At 44.8% G+C, this 21,210-nt stretch overlaps 1 protein-coding gene across 14 annotated transcripts in view; it reads right to left on the bottom strand.

The window, feature by feature from the left end:
* GHR (growth hormone receptor) overlaps nucleotides 1–19,274 on the bottom strand; it is a 138,813-nt gene extending 119,539 nt beyond the window's left edge. For 4 of the 14 annotated variants that reach the window (XM_080575033.1, XM_080575032.1, XM_080575031.1 and 1 more), the window contains exon 1: nucleotides 19,058–19,274. The gene's annotated coding sequence lies outside the window, so the exon portion shown is untranslated. Of the gene's footprint in view, nucleotides 1–1,130; nucleotides 1,316–13,294; nucleotides 13,669–18,789; nucleotides 18,976–19,057 lie in introns of those variants that run through there. The other 10 variants (XM_080575034.1, XM_080575029.1, XM_080575028.1 and 7 more) reach the window with 3 other exon arrangements.
* Between the last annotated feature and the right edge of the window lie 1,936 nt (nucleotides 19,275–21,210).

Raw genomic sequence — 21,210 nt, 5'->3', positions numbered from 1 at the left:
TTTGTTTTTTCTTTTTTTCCTCCCCGGGGCTTCAAACTTTAGGATTTGCAAAATTCTGTCGGCAACAAGGAAGGCTATAAATGTACATCATAAGCAAGATAAAGGCTTGCTGCAACTCTGAATACAAAATGCTTTCAGGCATTTTATAGTGACCTGTATGATCAAATGTCTAGAAAGGTGCTGAACAGATATGGAAGAATACAGGGGGTAAAACACAGTGAATTTTACCAGATGCATTCATCTCCTCTCAGCTCCCTGAACCCTCTAAAGACAGAACTATCAAGAAATAAACAGGACCAATCAGGAAAGGGAGGCTATACTCACACGAGGCATTTTTTAACATTACTGAGTTTCACAACATGCAAGTGGACAGTGTCCATTTTAAAAAGCAACCCCATTTTTACAGTCAATTAACTGTAGCAGAAGCTTATACTCATCATCCCTCAAAAAGACACCAGGCTTCCCTCTATTATCTTGAACGTAAAGGCTAACCTCACTTTTGTGTACACTCTCCCCTCCTGCCCAGTTTGCAAATGTATAATTAAATATAAATAGCATTAACTTTCTCTCTGTGATTCATTTAGGAGGTTAAAAAGTTCAATTGAATATACAGTACTCATCCAAGTAGCCCATGGTGAGGATTAATTGTATCTGAGCTGTTATGGTGAAAATGGAACGCAAATTGATTCGTGTTGTACAAACAAAGCATTACTCCTCAAGACAGAGTAGCTCCACCTTCAAAGTCCCTGTAAATCAGCCTTTATAATCTGACACTGCCTTCTGTCCTTCCCGTCCCCACAAAGCCAAGAAAATAACAATTAAAAAAGATGAAATAATCCAGCACCTGGATTGGGAATCCAGCCAAGACAAAGAACCAGGCTGTTCAGTAGAAGCTCACCTTTCAGCACATGTGCAGTCAAGGTCAACTTTAAAGGAAGAAAGAAGCTGTGATATCCAGGGGAAGGAGACAGGCTGGAGGGCAGGGGGGCAAGCTGTGCCAAGGAGAATGGGTGAAGGTCAGAAGATCACCACTGGCAAGTATTCTCCAACACAGCCCCTCCCAGCCACCACCCCCTACCACTTGCCCTACAGGCAGAATCTCCTTGCTAAACCCCGCTCCCATTTCCTACCTGCCAGTCTTCCTCTTTGGGTATATATCCCATTCATTCATCCTTGCTGGTGATCCAAATATCCCCATCTTCAGCGATAAAAACTCAGTGCAAACATGCAAAACGTCCACAATCCATCCCATCAAGAGCTCTTATAGCAAAAGTGAACGATCACCCTCAGCACAGTTTGGAAACCGTACTCACATTGGGTTTTCCAGGAAAGAGCTCTCTGACAGAAAAGGGAATAAACAAGAAAATGTGTACAGGGATCATCCGGAAGTTTAAAGGCAAAACTGTGCTGAGTGAGAGCAATGGCCCTATGTACCCAAAAGTCAACAACTAGATTCCAAGTATTTTGGAATATGAACTCAATATTTCTTTGGATAACAAAGTTTACAAACCTGAAGTCATGCCAGAGACAAAGAGAACATTTTCATTTTGCAATAAACCTCAGGGAGAGCAAAAGCTCTTAGAAAGGCTCAACATGTAGCTGAAGAAAACTGCCTGCCAGTTTAGTAGTTAACATTTGCAAAGTTTTATAAGTAGCAGTTAAGGCCAAAGGGGAAACTATACTGTCAGAAGCTTAGTTTGGCCACCACAGTTATCACCTTAATCCATGAAAAAAGCAGTGTTGGGATCTTTACTGACCACAAAGCAAACAGGACTTTGAACGTTTGATCTGACACAGGACAGTGCCAGAGGCAGAACTCCAATTTCATGCTAATGCAGGAGGAGGAAGCTGCCCAGATCCTCAGCAAAATCTGTTCTGACCACCCCTAACATGGAAATAAAGATGGATTTTGTCTACTTCAGTAAAGCATTTTTCAGGCTGAAGCTTCTTCTAAAACACCTTTGGTTTGGGGCATGTTAAGGAAAAAAAAAAAAGAGTAAGATAAATCACAGGGGTTTAAGTGATTATATCTGGGGAATTCCATGATGCAAGGCAGTTTTTGTTTTATTATAAAATTAAACGTTAGACTGTAGTATGCTACCACCAACAAATGTTTCTTTTTTTTTTTTTTTTTAATAAAAGTGCCCTATAATGGAAGAGGAATTTGGAGTAAACCACAAACTGAATGTGAGTCAACAACGTGATGTCATTGTCTCAAAGGGAAGAGCAATTCTGTAACGCATTAACGGGACAGGAGATTAATTGTTCTCCTCCCGGGTGCTACTGAACACCACGTCACGTTTGGGCAGCTTCTCCATGCAGAGGTCGCTGACAAACCAAAGAGCGTGCAGAAGACAGCAATACAGATATGAAAGACTGACCAATGGAGAAAACCTAAAGCATGGTATCTGGCTTACGAAAGAAGCGAGACACACAGGGGAGCAGAGGAAGAAAGAGAAACACAAAGTGTCCGCTCGCTTAATCATTAGCGGCACCATTACTAATATCCTAAACCTCATCTGACATTATTATCTTATCATTATTATCTTGCATAATCAGTCTCCGGCATCAGTAAATACTCATTTAGTAAAATTTTATCTGCTTAAAGGCATCTTAATACCTTCATAAACTTCATAAAAACACTAGCTTCTCTATAAAAGAGAACTGGCAGGAGACAGCATAACAGCAAAAAACAGTTCAACAACAGATCATTCTGGCACAGTGAAAAAAGTTCACTTGGCTCTGTTTGTAGTGGAATATGTTTTTAAAGGAGGACTGAAATTTTTATTTTTAGTCAATCCATAACACTTTATGCAAAACAAAATAAAATCCATTTTCATTTGCTTGAATGCACTTGAAAATACTTAAACTTACAACTTGAACTTATTTGAAATTACTTATGTTTAACTATTTTTTTTTTCATTTGACTCCATTAAAATCAAGCTTCAGACTGAGGAATTAATCATTTTATTTAAAATATTTGAGTTAAATAGTCCCAGCTACTTGTAGGAGATGAAACTGTTAGCCTAATTCAACTCAAAATTATAAACTGGCTTGGTTTCTTAGAAACTTTTTTTTTCAGAATTACTACTTTATCTCATACAGTCAACAGCAAGCTTATAATGAAAAGCTTATATAATTTGCTGCACAGAAAATACTAATTGCTTTCACTCTAAATTCAGTATTCAAAGATTCCTTTACTGTTCCATTTCTTTACTGATCTCATCAGGCTACATTCAAAACTGACTTAAAAAATGAGATTTTAGGAAAAAAATATTTTCCTTCAGCTATTTTAGCAAGACATAAACAGTCAATTAATATCAGGGAGCATCAGATTTCAACAGGCATACATAGAGTGTGCCAACAAAAAAAAATGAGTTAAAAGCACAAGTAATAAGCATGTGATTACATTTGTTTTGTTCTGCATTGTAAATTATCCTGCTGTTCCTGAGTGCGGTCAAGAATGCAACCTGCCAGTTCTCTAGAGCAGGTATCTTCATGTTTCTCTGTCATAGTTTAGTGAACTGCTAGCCATGGTTATGACACTGTATGAGTGATAAATTATTGTCACTTGAGGCAAGAGTTTTTGCTCCTGTTTATCACAGCAGGCAGTGCACACTAGGGAAATTCTGTGTGTACCGTTGAGGATCAAGTACTAAACTCAGCTGAATTAAGGTCTTAGGTTTTATCACAGTCAATAAAGTCTTCGGAGAAGGCTAATAATTGAGGTATTTAATGCAGATACTTAACATTTGATCATATAGGTACCCTTCAGCAACTGAAGTCTTGGCCTAATGACACTCGGTATTTCGAGAAAGCTTATGATACTGGTAGATACCTACCCACACACCTGTCCAATACGCACTTACTCGCCTCACAGAAGAAATTAAGCTGCAAAAAGGTTAACTGTACTAACCAACCTCCAAGCGTTTGCACTATTCCTTTGTGTGACTAACACCCTCAGAGGCACAGAGCATGTGGAAGATGCTTACTGTATCCTTTCTCTTCTGCTGTGAGCTAAGTTGTCCCTCGCAAGTTACCATCACAGGAGGTACCCGACCCGTTTATAATTAACAAAACAAACAAACTGGTATCAACTCACACTCTTAGGTGAAGTTCTGTTTTTTTGTAATGGTTCATAGGAATGGAAGCCACCTGAATGCTAAAATTATGTTGTGTGTGACATTATGTTAAATTATGTTAAGATGTGTGACAATATTCTGGATTAAACAGAAAATCTTGATTTTTTAATTAGAAACATACACTGAAATACAAAAATAACAAAGTTATGATATCACCTAGACACACCAGGCATTATTGGGTCACATTCCCATTTGTTGCTGCATCTGCCCATCCCTTCTTAACTAAAATTTGTTTTTGATGGCAATGCCCTGCTAGTAGAGCTCTAAAATCCCCTGTCTGTGGATACATGACCCTTTGTGTCACCCGATGGCTGCAAGCAGGATCTTGGGCCACCGTGCAGTTTCCTGCAGTAGCTGCTAGGAGAATAGAGCCCAACATCCCCCTTTGAGCAGCACATGGGACCTAACCACTACAAGGCTGCCTCTGACCCTGGCTCTGCAGCAAGATTACTGGCACCTGGTATGTGGGGCTGTCAAAAAGCATCCCCATGCCTAACAAAAAACAACATGGCTGTGGTCTGCTGCCAGAACGAGCTGACACCCCTCCTGGTGACAAGGCAGCCCACCACCACAGATGCCCAACCCTTCCTGCTATCAGAGAGTCGAGGGAGAAGTTGCATCAGCTCATTGACCTGGACGAAAAAGGTCGTGGTTGTTGTTCTCCTCCTACATGGTTATATGAGTTTGTTGATTCAAAATGCAAATTGATTCACCTGACATTTGCACAATGGTTTGTGCTGACATTGGCAAAGCGTGGGAACCAGGATCCTATGTGGGAGAGGGCGCAGCCCCCTCTCCCAGGGGGAGAAGAGTCTCAGCTTGGCTTGACCCAGGTGGTAAATGCTCCCAAGCAGCAGAGCAGCTCAGGCACTCTGGGCAGCAGCATACATTGCTGCCTACATAACAGAGTAATGTCACCCCTTGAACAAATTAATCCCACACAGAATACGTGTGTTTAATTTTCGTCCTCTGTCTTTGGGTGTATTCCATTTCTGAAACTATCCTAAGCAGACTACGCGTTGGAACAAACTCAGCAAAGCTGCATCTCTCTTAACTGTGGCAGCTCTGAAGAGTGAGATTTGGATTCAGAAACTGCAGCTCTTTTGAGAAATAATAGGCTTCTTATACTCCCGCAAATCATCAGGGCAGTCAAGTTGCCAACTGACAGTCAAGAGAATAAAATCTCATGAAGCAAAGGCAACCACAGCTGGGAAATTGTCAGTTTTTCACTGATGGAGTTTCTATTTACCAACGGCTTCAGGAGAGTTACTGTAGCTCGCTGAATGTGTATCAAGAGTCAGAACTGTACATCTGTTTCTGCATACATGTACACTTAGGAATTTGTGTGTACATAATGTGGAATGTGAAGGTCACATTTTCCTGTACTATATAAAACAAAAATTCACAAGCTTCAGTATATAAAATACCCACAGGGAAAAATCACACACTTAAATGCTCTGAATATCCAAATATGCTTGATAACCAATTTCCAATAATGAAATTTATCAATCTCAATCCTTCAGAGGAAAGTGATTACTGATAATAAGAGACAAAGCACTAAGAAGTTAATATATCCACACATTTATTTCTCCCTATAGTTCTCAGCCTCACAGAACTCAGAGTATTTTTTTTTTTTTTGCCTACAGTTATGGAAGCATTTCAGCTGTGTGTTTAAAAAAAGTCAAATATGTTTTCCTGTCTACAAAACACCCAAGAACATGCCAGAAAGTAATTAAGAATGACAGACATATAATGACATGTGAGCTGAAAGTATTCAGCTTTTAGTCCGGAAAATAAAACACTTAACAACGGATATGGAATGCTTTTGCTCTAGCTCCTTTATGCATAGCTGACATGACTAATTTAAAAAATAAGAGAACCTGTGCCAATCTACTTTTCAGGAAGAATTCAAGTGATGGAGAAATTCAAACAGGAGAAGAAAGAAGATCATAACAACCTTATCAGGAGCTCATATTAATTTTGCAGAGGAATAACCAGCATCTCTAAGAGCCTGTAGGTAATTCTCCACAAAAAGACTGGTTTGCCCTTGGAGCGTACCAGATTCCCGTCTTTCCCAAAAGGATAATTTCAGCCTTTCTGAGACCGGTGAAGAAGTGATTGTTTCATGCAGATAGTTCATCATCTGTCAGAGAGTGCAGTGAGAAATTATCTACCTCAGCAGGTATCTACTGGCATCGTTTGGTTATTTTTTTTTCTGAATTTATAAAAATCACTGTTTGATAAAAACTTGACATCATAATCTGAATTTTCAGAGAGTAAGGCAGGATTTTGAGCAAATGCCTAAGAGTTCTAGTACAGCATGGAACAAGCAGATTTGTTAGTGAGCAAAAGGACAAGCTTATTGTCACCTTTGACTAGAAACTCTCCCTTAAATCCTACCAGAAGCAGGGTTCCTCAAGCTCGGCTTGCTGATGAACAGTGCAGGAAAGTTTTATGATGGAAAAAAGAATTCTTTCTATCATGCAACTTGGCAGCAATGGCTTATCCAATACATATCTGTCCCAAATAATACTGGCAGTGTATTCCAATTACTTAGCAAAGTAGCTGTGAAGGATATTATTGTCCTGTGCCTCACAAGGCAGGCTTGCTGCCAACTGGGTCATACAATAATCAACAAACCAGACTTCAGACAGGATGCTAGATCCCTCCTAGCTGCACCTACCATTGAAACAATTAAATACATTTACACCGTATAGCGCTGGATTGTCACTTCTTTATTAACAAACTGCTTAAGGGGGTCTGATCAGCAGCAAGATAACTTTAATGGCCTGACTTCATACTCTGCCACCCATCTTTAACTCATGTAAATCTTTCAGCTCACCCAACTGCCAGATAATGGCTTGAACAAAAGGAATAGCCTGCTTTTAAATTCCCTGGAATCTTGGGTTGGGTACATTATCCTTAAAACACAAGAAGAACCTGGCTTATTACTAATCCAACCCTGCATAGAGAGCACAATACATACAAAACAACGCTGAAACACTCAAGTATTCCCCTCTTCCAAAGAAACAAAGAACAAAATCAAAATCCAACAGAATTCCTGTAGCGGTGCTGCCACGGTTTGGAAACCAGTGCCACGAGCGCAGCACTCTAAGCGTTCTCTGAACGTTCATGTCTGGCTGAGGTCTTTCTGAGCTTGCTGCAGAGCCTGCTATGCAGGCACGGCCAGGAATATGGCTATGTTCCTAGCCACAAGAAGCAGATTGCTTCCAGGAGCTACTGCTTGGGAAATACAGACCGAATCTTTCACTCCAGTCCTACAGCCTATTCTGCAACTCCTTTCTCAAAGCCACATTAAATCTCCCAACTAAAGATGCTGTAGGAATTCCCACAGCTATCAGGACAGATGAGAAACACTTTACTCGTAAGCATCTTTACTACCTGCTTGCTTGTCATTCAAACTGTCGGGTAGCCTGCAAACTATTAATAAACTCCTAGTTTATACATAAACAACTGTATTGGTATCGACTTTGAGTAATTTTAGAAAACAAATTCCCCCAGTGGTGGCTGCTGTTCCCTCTCAATCAGCTTCAGCACCTGGCAACAAGCAATTTCACTGAGTAATCTTGGCAAAACTTATTTTGAATTTCCTTCACAACTTCTCAATGCCAGACTGTACTAAGAACTGAAGATGAAAGAACATTGTTGTGGGTCTTCCTGGTCCCAAGATAATTATTTCCAATGGTTCACATGGCATTTCTTTACTTTTTCAATATTTTCTTAAATTTAGTGCAATTAAGTGACTTTTCTACCTAGTAAATTGCTGGTAGCAAGGGTTAGAAAAGCAGACAACCTTTGATGTCAACAGATAGACCTATGAGACAAACAATGGCACGAAATACTAATGCCATATAAAACATAACCTAAGTTTGTAATGCTATCTGCAGAGAGTTCCCTACCAGTAAGGTCCTGCTTTGCTCTTCAGAAAGGAATTAGCAGGACAGTTTTGAAACCATCATCCCTCACCCACCAGAAGCACACAGTCTTAAGAAAACGTGGAGAGAACCTGAGTATTCTGTTTGTTTTTACTGTTGGGAATGACAAAACAACATAGTAAGTGACACTAGTCCTTTTCTGTACTAGCTGAAGCACTCTGTGAAGAAAAAAAACAAAGGAATGAATACTTAAGAGCAGTAGGGGTCAAAAGTCAAGGCCCAAGGCCAAAGCTGCCAAAAAGCAGCTATTTATAATGTAGAACCTCCAAAAACATTTGTGCTGTTCACTCAGCAGTACACACACTCCGTCTGTGAGCTACAGTACAAGAACTTTCTACTGTACACATCTCCTTCCCCTAATCTACCCCACAAAGCTTATACAAATTAAAGAATCAATGCTAACCTGGAAGCACAGTTACAATTCAATGTACTTTTGGTTCTTCTTTTTATTGTTGCTTTTCAGATGTCTGAATTTCTCTTTTTAAGTTATTAACTACTTGTGTTGTTATAGCGCCTACAAGTGATTGCCAGCCAGCTGTGCTACAGACTGCACAAACCAAACAAAATGCAGATTAACACCCATCTTTCCTCAGAAGATGCCTTACTTCCATCCAGTAACTGCTGTAATGAATCCTGGTTGCTTGCTCAGGCTTCCTGCTATTCTCCATTAGCTGGTTTCCAAATCCACCAGTGCCACACCTCCACCACCTTCTGCAGCTCTGCTCTCTTAAGGTTCCCTAATGTGTGGCCTTTATCATGCGCTGCTGCTTCTCTGCGGGCATCACAGGAAAGCATGTGCTGAATTCATATACAATTCCACAAACTCCAAGGCACACTTCAATTTCTGCTCAGCAAGCCAGCGAGCGAGCAGCAGGGAAGGAACACAAGGCAGCTATGCTTGCAGACTGCTGAATGGGCAATTGAAGCCACGGCTGCCTTTTCCTTCGGCTGTGCACAGCTCAGCACTTTCCCAGAACTGGCTTCTCTATGCATTGTCTGGACGTGCTCCACAAGCCACAGTTTGCGAACAACTGCACTGCTTCTGTCTGGGAATTTTAATAACACTTTTTAAAAGCACCTATTTGTATTGTTACAGAAGTAATCAAAGCATGGAACATTCAGAAAATACCGATCAACTATAGTGTAAAGTAACATCACAAACACAGCATTCTGACACTGCCCTCCAGAGCCACCCTTCCAAAACACAATGATGTGGCAAGAGCTAGAGATCGTTCACTCATCCTCTAAAAGAGCCTGCTGTCAGTCCTTCCACATTTTTTCTAAGCCATGCATTGACTTCATGTTCAGTAAGCAATGGATCACCATTCTGATATTTGCCCGTGTCAATTATTCAATATGACTGCTTAAAAACATTCAGACGATGATAAGAAAACCAGCTATGGAAGCCTCTGCAAGTAATCTGCCTTCTTACTCACAGTCAATATTGACAGTGACACAGCAAAGTTTGAATGCAATACTTCCTCCCCTCTCTGTCTGGCCAACTCATATAGTTTTTCCACAGAATATTCAGTAGGTCTAATGACTTTCATCATGGTAGACTACACTAGGGTGAAACTGGCACAGGTTTCCCAGAGAAGCTGTGGATGCCCCGTCCCTGGAAGTGCACAAGGCAAGGCTGGATGGGGCTTTGGGCAACCTGGTCTGGTGGGAGGTGTCCCTGCCTATGGCAGGGGGATTGCAACTAGGTGGTCTTTAAGGTCTCTTCCAACCTAAGGCATTCCATGATTGTATGAAACTGGCTGCAGCCACCCATTGGCTTGAAGGCTGCACCCAGAGAGTGGAGGTCAATGGCTCTACGTCCAGGTGGAGACTAGTGACGAGTGGTGTCCCTCAGGGATCTGTCCTGGGACTGGTGCTGTTTAATATCTTTATCAGTGACACAGACAGTGGGATCGAGTGCATCCTCAGCAAGTTTGAAGATGACACCAAGATGAGTGGTGGTTGATACACAAGAATGAAGGGATGCCATCCACAGGGACCTGGACAAACTTGAGAAGTGGGCCCATGTGAACCTGATGAGGTTCAACAAGTCGAAGTGCAAGGTGCTGCACCTGGGTCGGGGCAATCCCAGACATGAGCACAGACTGGCAGAAGAACCCATTGAGAGCAGCCCTGCAGAGAAGGACCTGGGGGCTCTGGTGGACAAAAAGCTCGACATGAGCCAGCAGTGTGTGCCTGCAGCCCAGAAGGCCAACTGCGTCCTGGGCTGCACCAACAGAGGGGTGGGCAGCAGGTGGAGGGAGGGGATGGTGCCCCTCTGCTCTGCCCTTGTGAGGCCCCACCTGCAGTGCTGCGTCCAGGGCTGGGGCCCCCAGCACAAGAAGGATGTGGGGCTGTTAGAGTGGGTCCAGGGGAGGGCCACGAGGATGATCAGAGGTCTGGAGAACCTCTCCTATGAGGACAGGCTGAGAGAGCTGGGGGTGTTCAGCCCGGAGAAGAGAAGGCTCTGGGGAGTCCTCACTGCAGCTTTCCAGTACCTAAAGGGGGATTACAGGAAAGCTAGAGAGGGACTTTTTGTCAGGCAGTGTAGTGAGAGGATAAAGGATAATGGCTTTAAACTGAAAGAAGGGAGATTTAGATTAGATATTAGGAAGAAATTCTTCACTCAGAGGGTGTTGAGGCCCTGGCACAGGCTGCCCAGAGAAGCTGTGGATGCCCCATCCCTGGAGGTGCTCAAGGCCAGGCTGGATGGGGCTTTGGGCAACCTGGTCTGGTGGGAGGTGTCCCTGCCCATGGCAGGGGGGTTGGAATTAGATGGTCTTTAACATCCCTTCCAACCCAAACCTTTCTATGATTCTATACAGGCTTTCCAACCTATGGTGCCTATGAAAATTGTCAATATAAAGCATGTTTAAATACGCTGTGATATATTTATAAAAGAGTTCATGCCCCTACTAGAAAGTGATTAACAGTTAAAAATTAAATAAAACTTTACTTGACGTAGCATATTCAGCTCTCAGTCTCAGGTTTTGGTCTGTGGCTCCAGAGGCCCAGGAGCCTGGCCACTCCTAAACGGAGCAAGCAAAAAGCAACAGGAACAGGCAGCTGGTCGACCAAGAAGGTGCAGCCAAGGTTGCATGAGTGGGAATGCACGTACATCTCAGACTAATTTTCAAGGCACTTGGTCCCTTCATGTGTTTGAGACCTGATTGCTGGGAGGGATGAGGATTTTTTTTGCCAGTAAGAGTACAGTTCTGCTTCATACGGACAGGATTACCACATCATAGCCTCTTGTCAGATCTGGCGCCTGGGCAAGAACCTTTTAAATTCAGTTTTAAAAAATCCGTAAAGTAATAACTAACTGGTAAGAGAATCCTGCGCCAGCCTTAAGAACAAACGGTGGCAGTCAGTCATATTTATTGTCATTTTCAGTTTCTTCATGCTTCAGTATCAGGAAATGAAATGAAAGCTGCAATATGAACAAACTGTGTGTACCAACTGCTCACATATAAAATGAGTTGGTGAAAGACATCAGTTGTTTGATGCAAAAATACCATTGTTCCATTCCCTGTGTCTGGTTACAAGATGCTGCATTGACAGACTGCTGCACAACACTGCAACCAATATGCTTTCCATTTGGAAAGCACAGCAGTGCAAGCCTCTGGCAAAACAAACATTTCTAGTCTTACCACAGATCTACCAGGAAAATGGCATAGTCTTTCCAGTAAGAAAAAATAAGAATCAGTATGAAAATATACTTTTGGGTGTAACTCAAGTTACATTCAAGTTTTCGATTTATCTTGAGGTGTTTTTTTGTTTTTGTCCTTTTTTTTTTTTTTTTAATGTTTCAAGCCATCTCAAACACCCTTAAACAAATCATTACAGTTAGTCTTAAACATGCCTTTCTAATTATTGGTCCTATACTGTCTAGCCTTCATCTTAAGGTACTACAACAGGAGTTCAAAGTATATAACTTCAGTACTTCCAGTACCATCCAACAATACCCCAGGCTTTCACGTCCTGTTTTTCCTACTTACTCATATTCCCCTTTATTTCAGAAATTATCCACAATCTATATTCAGCACCTGGCTTTTGATCCTTCATACCATATAACTGACTTTCCTTCTCTGCATGATTTAGCAAACTGAAACACCGTTAGGACATGCTCATCCATTGTGGAAAACTTCTTCCCTCTTCAGCTCTGAGATCTCCTACTGTTAACTGGGCATACAGCTACCTTAGGCCTGAAATAACATTCAAGCAATAGAACAAAATTCTTCGAAAACTGAATTACATCTGAAATTCATACCTTAGCACACAAAATAGTACAACCGCTTCTGTATGAAGGTTTTCGTTCTGTTGTTCAACATTAAAGTAAGCAATTAATGCACAGCATGAAAGTCACGAGGAGAGACTTTCTTCCTAAATCATGCTTTATTTCTTTCTGATAGATGTACTTTTTATTTTTACTGGATCCATAAAGAACTCCCTTGGGTTCTTACAGAGAAAGTCCTCAATGTACAGTAGTAGAAGAGAGGAAAAGGGTCCTGCAATGATTTTCACAATCTTTTTTGTTACTCTAATAAAACATTAGCTTCTTTATAATTGGAAAAAAAATAGAACAGGCTAAAACAAATGCACAGGCACAACAGTAAACAGCATTGCTTTTTCCATCCTGGCATTATATGCATTCACCTATGTCACAAGCTGCATCAAAGACACAAGTGTACAATGTATGGCTTATTTCCCTTGCATGTCCACACATGTCAGATGTGATCTACAGATACACACAAAAAGCCTGAAAAAAAATCAATGGTGTATAAAGATTCCTCACACAAATGCTGCAGTCCCTGTTGCTCCGATGCAAGTTAGGCAGGTTGCTCACACCACTTGGACTCAAACGGGTAAATGCCACCTTCCTTAATGCCACCAGCTGCTGCGCCTGTGGTCAGCCAAAGCCTTAAGAGCAATCGGGCAGTATCCTCTGTAGTTAACACACTTGTGCACGCCTCATGGTGGAGAAATTACATGTCACTGAAAAAAGGGCACCTGAATCCTGCACAATCAAAGAAACCCATTCTCTTAAAGCTACCTATTATGTCAAGTAAGCTAGCTATTCAAGCAAAATACTTAACTAAAAACCAGCAGCAAGGAGGTGTAGGCTGCTTCTAGGGAAGCAAGTGCTTTTTCTGAAATGGCTTCTGAACTGATAATGGCCACCCGCGCTGAACGCACCTTGGTGCTGGAAGATACCGGAGCTCATCACATGCGCCCACAAAAATAGCCCTCCTCTCCGGGAGGCTGTGGGGACATTTCTCTCTGTCCCAGGCTACGGTTCCCGTCCGCAGTACAAGCTGTCCTGCACCCGCAGAGCTGGCCTGCTTACAGAGAGCCGGCAGTGACCGTATCACGTAACAGGCGCCTGCTGAGCAGTGCCACCACCACCCAGCGCGATTGAGCCCTGAGACTCACGGCCGCTCTCCAGAGGCTGGACACAAGCGCAGGACGCCGCCTCTCACAATCCTTCTCTGTCATCCTGCTGCAGTAGCATTGCAGCCGCGGGCATGAAGAGTTCGCCTACGCGTCCTGGACCGGCAGATTAGCACCGTCTGGAACAAGCGCAAGAAAAGCCTGAGAAGTTTTGGCTGCCTGCGGTTTGGTTACAGGTGTTGATCAGCCAAGAACTTCTGCACAGGAATTTGGGAATAAAAGGCAGGATTTCCCAAAGCACGCTGCAAATCGTTCCTGATAGTGGCTCCACTCACTGAGGCGAGCATGGAGCTACAATGTGCCCTACGAACACTGAAAATCAGCCGGGAAGGCTGAAACCCCACCGAAAGCACCGCTGACAAGGCTTGATCTGTGTGTGCTTGGGAGGTACAGATGGGTGTGCAGAGCCTCGGAGCCCTGACCATGATGCGCTCTGTGCTGTTTACTTAACATTTGACTTAGCCCTTAGAGCTGCTCTGTGCTCGAGTTCACACTGTCGCAGTCAGTTCAAAAGCCGTAGTTTTCTTGATTTTTTTTTTTGTAAGTTCAAGTTCCATAGCATTCCCCAGACGTACCTTTTGCTCTTACAGAGATATTGATATCTTCTTTCTATGACTACTCTCAGTAATCACATGCAAAGATACGCCAGCTCATCACTTCTAATTGCTCTCCTCCTCTCAATTGTTATGCCAGACCTTCCATACTACAGGCAGAACAGATGAAGCTTGGCCCCACATAACATCACACTCAGGCACCTTCAACTTGTCCAAAGCGAGGGACAAGAATCATCATAATAACCACGAAGGAATCTCACATTCTTACACTCCTTCATTCCCTTTTTGCAGTGTTACGTGAAGTGACAAGCAATCTCTTGAACAGTCAAAACACCAAACAGTTTGAGCTCTTCTGGATGAACACAGTATACTAGACATCACTCAAAATAATTACAAGTGACAAAGTAGGTTCATAGCACTGTTCGTGAGCAAACACAATTTAATATGCATTCAGTAGCAAATTTAAACAATATTTGCAGTTATGCAGTAAAGGAAAGCCCACTGCACCAATTCCTTCTCAAGGTAACACTGACAAACTCCTATATGTGAATGAAAAAGGCAGGCAAACAAGAAAACAACCATGAAATATAGCAGAAATCTGGCTGCTACCTGAACATTTGAGAGCAGCTAGGAATTCCAATTAGGCACACAGTTTGTGAAGTGAAGCAAAAATTGAGAAGCACACTTATATAAGTGAGACAGCTAAAACAAAACGCGTTGGTTCTTTCCCTGTCTTTCTCGCAGCCTACAAACTCTACAGTCAGACCATCTCCATTCACTCCCCACACTCCAACAGACAAAAAAGGAGTTGTTCAGATGTATCGGTAAGGTTGTAGAGATGAGCTATGCACAGAATAAAGCACAAAACTGTTGCACCCTGTACAGCCACCTAGGCATCTGTTCACAGAAGTGACCAATGCACATACAGTTTCTATTTGCAGGTTACCAACAATGCATCCTGAAGATGTACGGACATATGGTGCCAGCCCACATTGATTTAAACAAGAACACTATTTCACAGATGCAGTGGATTTTCAAGACTGGAAACAGCTGTTCAATGTTTCTACCTTGGAAAAAACAGGTAGAAGTACTTCTGTCCTCCCCAAATTGTAGGCTCGTCACCCCTGAACGGCTGCTGCCACCATAAAAGCTGCGATACTGAGCGCGTGCATCCGGCTGCACAGGGCTGCAAAGCGACAATAAGCTGGGTACAAGCAAATTGACCCTTAGTGCTGTGCTTGAACAACTCCTCACAACAGGTCAGAATGTTTTTTCTCCTACTGAAGGGCCCTGTTTTACCAATCTTATTTTCTCCTGAAGGAGCAAAACTTCAAGCTCAATTTAAGCACTTGAATGATGCAACACGATGGCGAGCAGACCGAGCTGTTATTAATAACCCAGCTCTTTCCAACTAACCCACAGAGTTATGTGTTAGCTGCTGACAAACCTGTATTGCACAAAATTACCCTGTGGAGCATCTGAAATATTACTTTATGCTTGGACTGACTACTTATAAACTGAGTTTGAGGACTGCAATGGACTTTTAGTATTTAAACAGCTTTTCGAGTTCTAAATGTCAATTATCTCCCTGTTATTATCCAATGTTTAAATGGTATCCAAAAGGAATTGATTATTCATATTTATATATCATCTTTGTTCTGGGATTACAAGCATAAGCTTATTAAGTGATCACAGACAGAAATCTTTCTCCTTAATGAGTGTAAAGCTGGTGAAGCATCTTCACTTCATACACTCTAAGTTTGACTTCCCACACTGTGTACTCTACACAGTGATCAGTGCTTGATCCACAGGCTTAACTGGTCCAGCACTATCATACCCTAACACTGTGCATCTCTCTGAACAACTACAGAGGAGGTGAGACAGGAAAGCATAACTCCCTCCCCACCAGAGGAATGAGCACTGCGCTTATTCTCTCACTGCACAGAAGTTGAGATTTTCTCCTAAATTTATCAGAGCTCCACCTCTTTCCATCTGCACTCCCCACACAGCATTTGTTGTCTCCACCACATCTCCACAGCTCTCCATACAGCCCCGTTCCCTCTCCTTCGCCCTTATCACCACGTTCACACACTGCGGTTCCCTTCCTCAAAACACCACCACTGCTTCTGCCCCGCAGCAGGACAGACACTGTGCTGTGGAGCACGCTGCTGTAAGCAACATTACCTTGTTCAGGTAAAACACTAAGTCCACTCCTACTGCAAAACACCATGCTACTGCAAAGTGTTTCTGAAGTCTGTGTTAGCTTATTAACAAAAACCCAAAGTTTCTGGTGATGACTTCCTTTTCAAACGAATACCTGCTTTCTAAATAGATATTCAATAAAATATCGTGCTTAGATGTATTTTGATTTCATACTCTGCAGCATATATGATATGGAAAACATCTGCCTCTGTCTGGAAACAGCCTTTATAATTTACTAGTAAAATGTGTGTCTCCTACACTGAGAACTAGCTCTGGTAAGACGACGCTTGCTACACCTCTCATGAATTAAAATGATGTGTAAAACAAGCAACCACCTCACATCAAGAACTTAACTTGGGATTTGTATACAGTAAAGAAAGATTTCCCTTGCGATTACAATTGGAGCACAAAGTGTTCCTTCAAGCCCTGACATAAATCTGTTCCTGCCAAGCTGGTATCTCGTTGCGTCAGCCTTTTGCCTTCACCACTATTGTGGTGCTTGCTCTCTGCCTGCTTTCCTCCTTTTTTCTCTGCCCTCTTCCTGCAATTACCAACCCAACTCCGCTGAGCCAAAGATTCATCCTTCCATCAGATCAATAGGTGATGAAAAAATCAGCAACATCCTTTTAGTTAAAAGGAACCTGACCCTTTAACAAAACTGTTGTTCAGGGACTCCTGTGTGGACTTGTTACCGCGCTGCTGTTATCCTTGCCTTGCCTTTCCCCAACAACTTTATCCCCTCTTTTTGTTACTAATATTTTAATTTATTTGCAAAGCTTTGGATTTGTTTTGACACCTATCTTAAGATGGAAATTGCTTCACCTGGCTTGAGTGCAGGTGCTACCATGTTTGATAAACTATTTTTTTAATTATTTTAGTTTATATAGCTTTTATTTTATTATCTTGCTTAGTGACAAGTATTCCCAGCCTCTATTTTGTTCGTGAAAGTCTAGTATTTCAAATAAGATACAAAATATTACATTTATTCAGCCCGATGCTCCCGTTAGTAGTGCAAAGTAAATACTCACTTTGATTAAAAAAAAAAAAAAAAAAAAACAACAACACACAACAATTTCTGAAGCAAAAGGCAACTTCTTTTTAAAGAAGTAAGGCCTATCTTTAATGTATATACAAGAACAGAAACACATGTACAGTCAAGGGAAATAAAGCCCTGTAAGTGATACGGGCTAAAGGGACCGATCCAGATCATGGAACACAGAGATATCAACCCAGAAATAAGTGAATTTCCAGCAAAGATTTATTTTACCCTTCTCTGCTGGGATCAGGCGCGGGAGGCAACCCGCAGTGCCACACACCCGTTCGGCCAGCAAGGACGGGCAGAGCCGAGCTCCCTGCGCCCAGCCAGGGCACCCAGTGCTCCGCAGACACCCGGGCACTCGCTGGGTGCTGTGCTGCCGTCCTGCAGGGCGCTACAGGCAGCAGCACCCCTGCAAAGGTGGCCGCAGGGCCCCGGGTTTATGCGACTGCACGGTGCTGCTCTGTGCAGCGTGAGCATACCGGCACTGGGAGACAGCGAGACGGCTCGCAGGAACGGAAACAAAGCTGGACCATACGGCGAGAATTTGGCTCCAGAATATCCAACCGTGAGGTATCTGGGACTTCTGTGTACGTTAGAGCAAGTTTCAGCAGTTGTCTTCGTGAATTTAATAAAAGTACCACTACCACTTACTGGCAATTTTCAAAACGACTCCTCGGAGAAGCCATGCAAACCACCTCGTTTGTAAATCCCTTATAATTATTAAAACACGCTAACGTCCTGAATTAACACAGCGAGCAGCAACTCCAGTGCTGCCAGACTGAGATGCGGTGGAGATGAAGGACACTGCATTCCTACTTAAACATTTCAAGCTGCCCGAGAAACTTTTCAGCAATACTCATTTTTATTGCTCGGAACCACAAGACATCTCACTTGCAGCCCTCTGTAATCTCGGCATTGCAAACAGCAGCTCTCAAATACATAAGGAATAAAACTTACCAGACCTCTTTACACTGATCCCTGCCCGACTGCACTTCCAGCACTGGCGCGAGCAGCCCAGCCTGTGCCACCACCGGGAGCCCTCTGCATTTAAGCACCTATCTATCCGGGGAGCGATTTCAGTTTTTCCTACCCAAACGCTCGCTTAAAGGTTCACAGGATTTATAGCACGGGATGCGATTCGGGCGGCAGTTTTTTGAGCTGCTTCACCTTTGCTCCTGCTGTACCCGACAACATCGGCTACTCTCCCACAACACCTTCTGCGCCGCGTGTTTACGCCTGTTTTTATCAACACCCCCCCCCCCCCAGGTTTTCTCCCCGAGGACCACTCACACCGAGATGCATAACCGAGCGGAAAAAGTTGGGCTTTGGTCGCTGCCGGTCTTTTTTGGGGGGAGGAAAAAAGGCGCTGCCCGCCGCTCCGTCCCCGCGGCGGGGGAGCCCCCCGGGGCAGCCCCCTGCCCGCTCGCCGCCCGGCCGCTACTCACCGGCCGCTCACAAACTTCCCCCGACTCGCCCCTCCGCCGCCGCCGCCGCCGCCCGCCCCGCCTCGGGCGCCATCGGCCCCACCGGGGCACGGCGGCGCCGGCGGGCACGGCGCTGCCTCGGCCGGGCCGGTGCCGACTCGCGGGGAGGGAGCGGAGCCGCTCGCAGCCGCGCCGAGCGCCGCCGCCCTCGTCCTTCCCCCCCCCCCCTCCCCGGAGGGCGGGCGGGCAAAGCGGAGCCGCCCCTCACCGCCGCCGGGCCGGGACTCACTTTGCTGCCCCCCCTCCGCCTGCCCTCAGCGGCTTCTTCCTCTTCCTCCTCCTCCTCCTCCTCCTCCTCGTCTTCCCCCTGCCATGGCCGCGGCAGCCCGCCGGCCGTCAGCCGCGGGGGGGACGAGGCGAGGGAGCGGGGCCGGCGGCGGCCGAGGGGGGCATGGCCATGGGGAGGGGCCGGCGGCGGGGCCCCGGCAGCGGCGATGGCCGCCGGGGCGGTGAGGGGAGGCGAGGCGAGGCGAGGCGAGGAGCGGGGCCGTGCGGCTCCGTCTAGGGGAGGAGGCGGCACACTGCAGCGCGTCCTGACGGAGGGCACGGCGGGAGGGTGGAAGGGGAGCCCGGACCGCTGGCACCACCGCCACCAGCACTGCTGCCGCCGGTGCCACCACAGCCACCGCAGCCACCTCAGGGTGCCCCGCGACCTGAACCCGGCCGCCTCCCGGGTTTGGGCTGGGGAAGGCGGCAAACCCCTCAGGCACCCCTCAGTGCTCCCTGAGGGGTGCCTCAGTGCCTTCCTCCACCCATCGTGGCACAGGACGGGAGCTGTAGGGACATCGTAGCTCGCCCTTGTTCCCTGCTGTGGTGCGATGGCCACGAACGCTTGCGTCTCCACATGGAAGTTGTTGGGTTACGGGGGCCAGGTGTGGTGCTGTTCCTGGCAGCCCACGCTGCCCAAATCAGCACTGCCCTTGTTCTTGCACTGGTGCTCATGTGTCTGATACTGCTTGGCTTTGGGGAGCTGGTGTGTCTCAAAATCTGACCTGCAAATAAGAAGTGTGCCCAGGTGGCCAAAAAGGCCAACAGCATCCTGGCTTGGATCAGGAATAGTCCAGCCAGCAGGACCAGGGAGGTGATCGTCCCCCTGTACTCTGCTCTGGTGAGGCCGCACCTCGAGTGCTGTGTTCAGTTTTGAGTCCCTCAGTACCAGAAGGACATCGAGGCCCTGGACCATGTCCAGAGCAGGGCTACGAAGCTGGTGAAAGGCCTGGAACACAAGTCCTGTGAGGAGCGGCTGAGGGAACTGGGGTTGTTTAGGCTGGAGAAGAGGAGGCTCAGGGGAGACCTTGTTGCTCTCTACAACTCCCTGAAAGGAAGCTGTGGGGAGCTGGGGGTCGGCCTCTTCTCGCAGATAACTAGTGATAGGACTAGAGGGAATGGCCTCAAGTTGCACCAGAGGAGGTTCAGGTTGGAAATTAGGAGACATTTCTTCTCAGAAAGAGCAGTCAGGCATTGGAACGGGTTGCACAGGGAAGTGGTGGGGTCTCTGCGGGTGCTTAAGGAAAGGCTGGACATGGTACCTAGGGACATGGTTTAGTGGGTGACCTTGGTGGTAGGGGGATGGTTGGACCAGGTGATCTTGGAGGTCTTTTCCAACCTTTATGATTCTATGATAAGTGATCAGTCCTCAGGCAAGCTCTCCCTTCAGGCTGTCTCTCTGTTCACTCATGTAAGTACCAGACCAAATGAGAGGGCAAAAATACACAACTGGGGCAGAATGGGCAGTGAGGTGTGACCTCATTGATTTTGGGTTGGCTTAAGGGAATTGAAATCTAACATGTCAATAACTAACTGCCAGAAGTCTCACAGAGGCTTTAAACTAAGTGCTTTCAGGGCATGAAGACACATCTTCCTTATTCCTACATCAGAACCATCTCCTGCCTTTCCCTCAGTTCAAAACTCGTGGAAACAGAACTCTGTATTTTCTCAGGAGTCTCAAGTGATAGAATAGCTTGTCCATTAACACACATGCAATGGACACAGTTTCAGTTTTTACCACTGGTTAGGGGATTCACATCAGCATCTCCCAGGAGATGCCTGTGCTGCCAAGCCCGTGGTCGTTCCAGAGGTCTTTCATTCTTATTTCCTGCTGCTGAAGCTATGGGAGAGCATAATTAGTAACTCATGGGGTTAGAAACTGCAATCACAAACCTGATCCTGACCCTGTAGTTTTGTGGTTTGGAGCACTCCGTTAGAAAAGGCAGAGTTGTATTCCAGCTCTAGAGATGTTTATGGTGTTTAGCACAACATTCCTGTACCATAATGAGAACATATCTCAGATTATTGCAAACTGTGTCAGCCCAGTAGCAGTGATAGTTGGATATCTAAAACAGCAGACAGAGGAACCAGGGAAAATACTTTACTGCTCTCTCC

Source organism: Anser brachyrhynchus (assembly GCF_964034855.1).
Source record: "Anser brachyrhynchus genome assembly, chromosome: Z".
In the NCBI taxonomy this organism is placed as follows: Eukaryota; Metazoa; Chordata; class Aves; order Anseriformes; family Anatidae; genus Anser; species Anser brachyrhynchus.
Note: the sequence above shows the minus strand (reverse complement) of the source record. Positions and strands in the feature narration are given on the sequence as shown.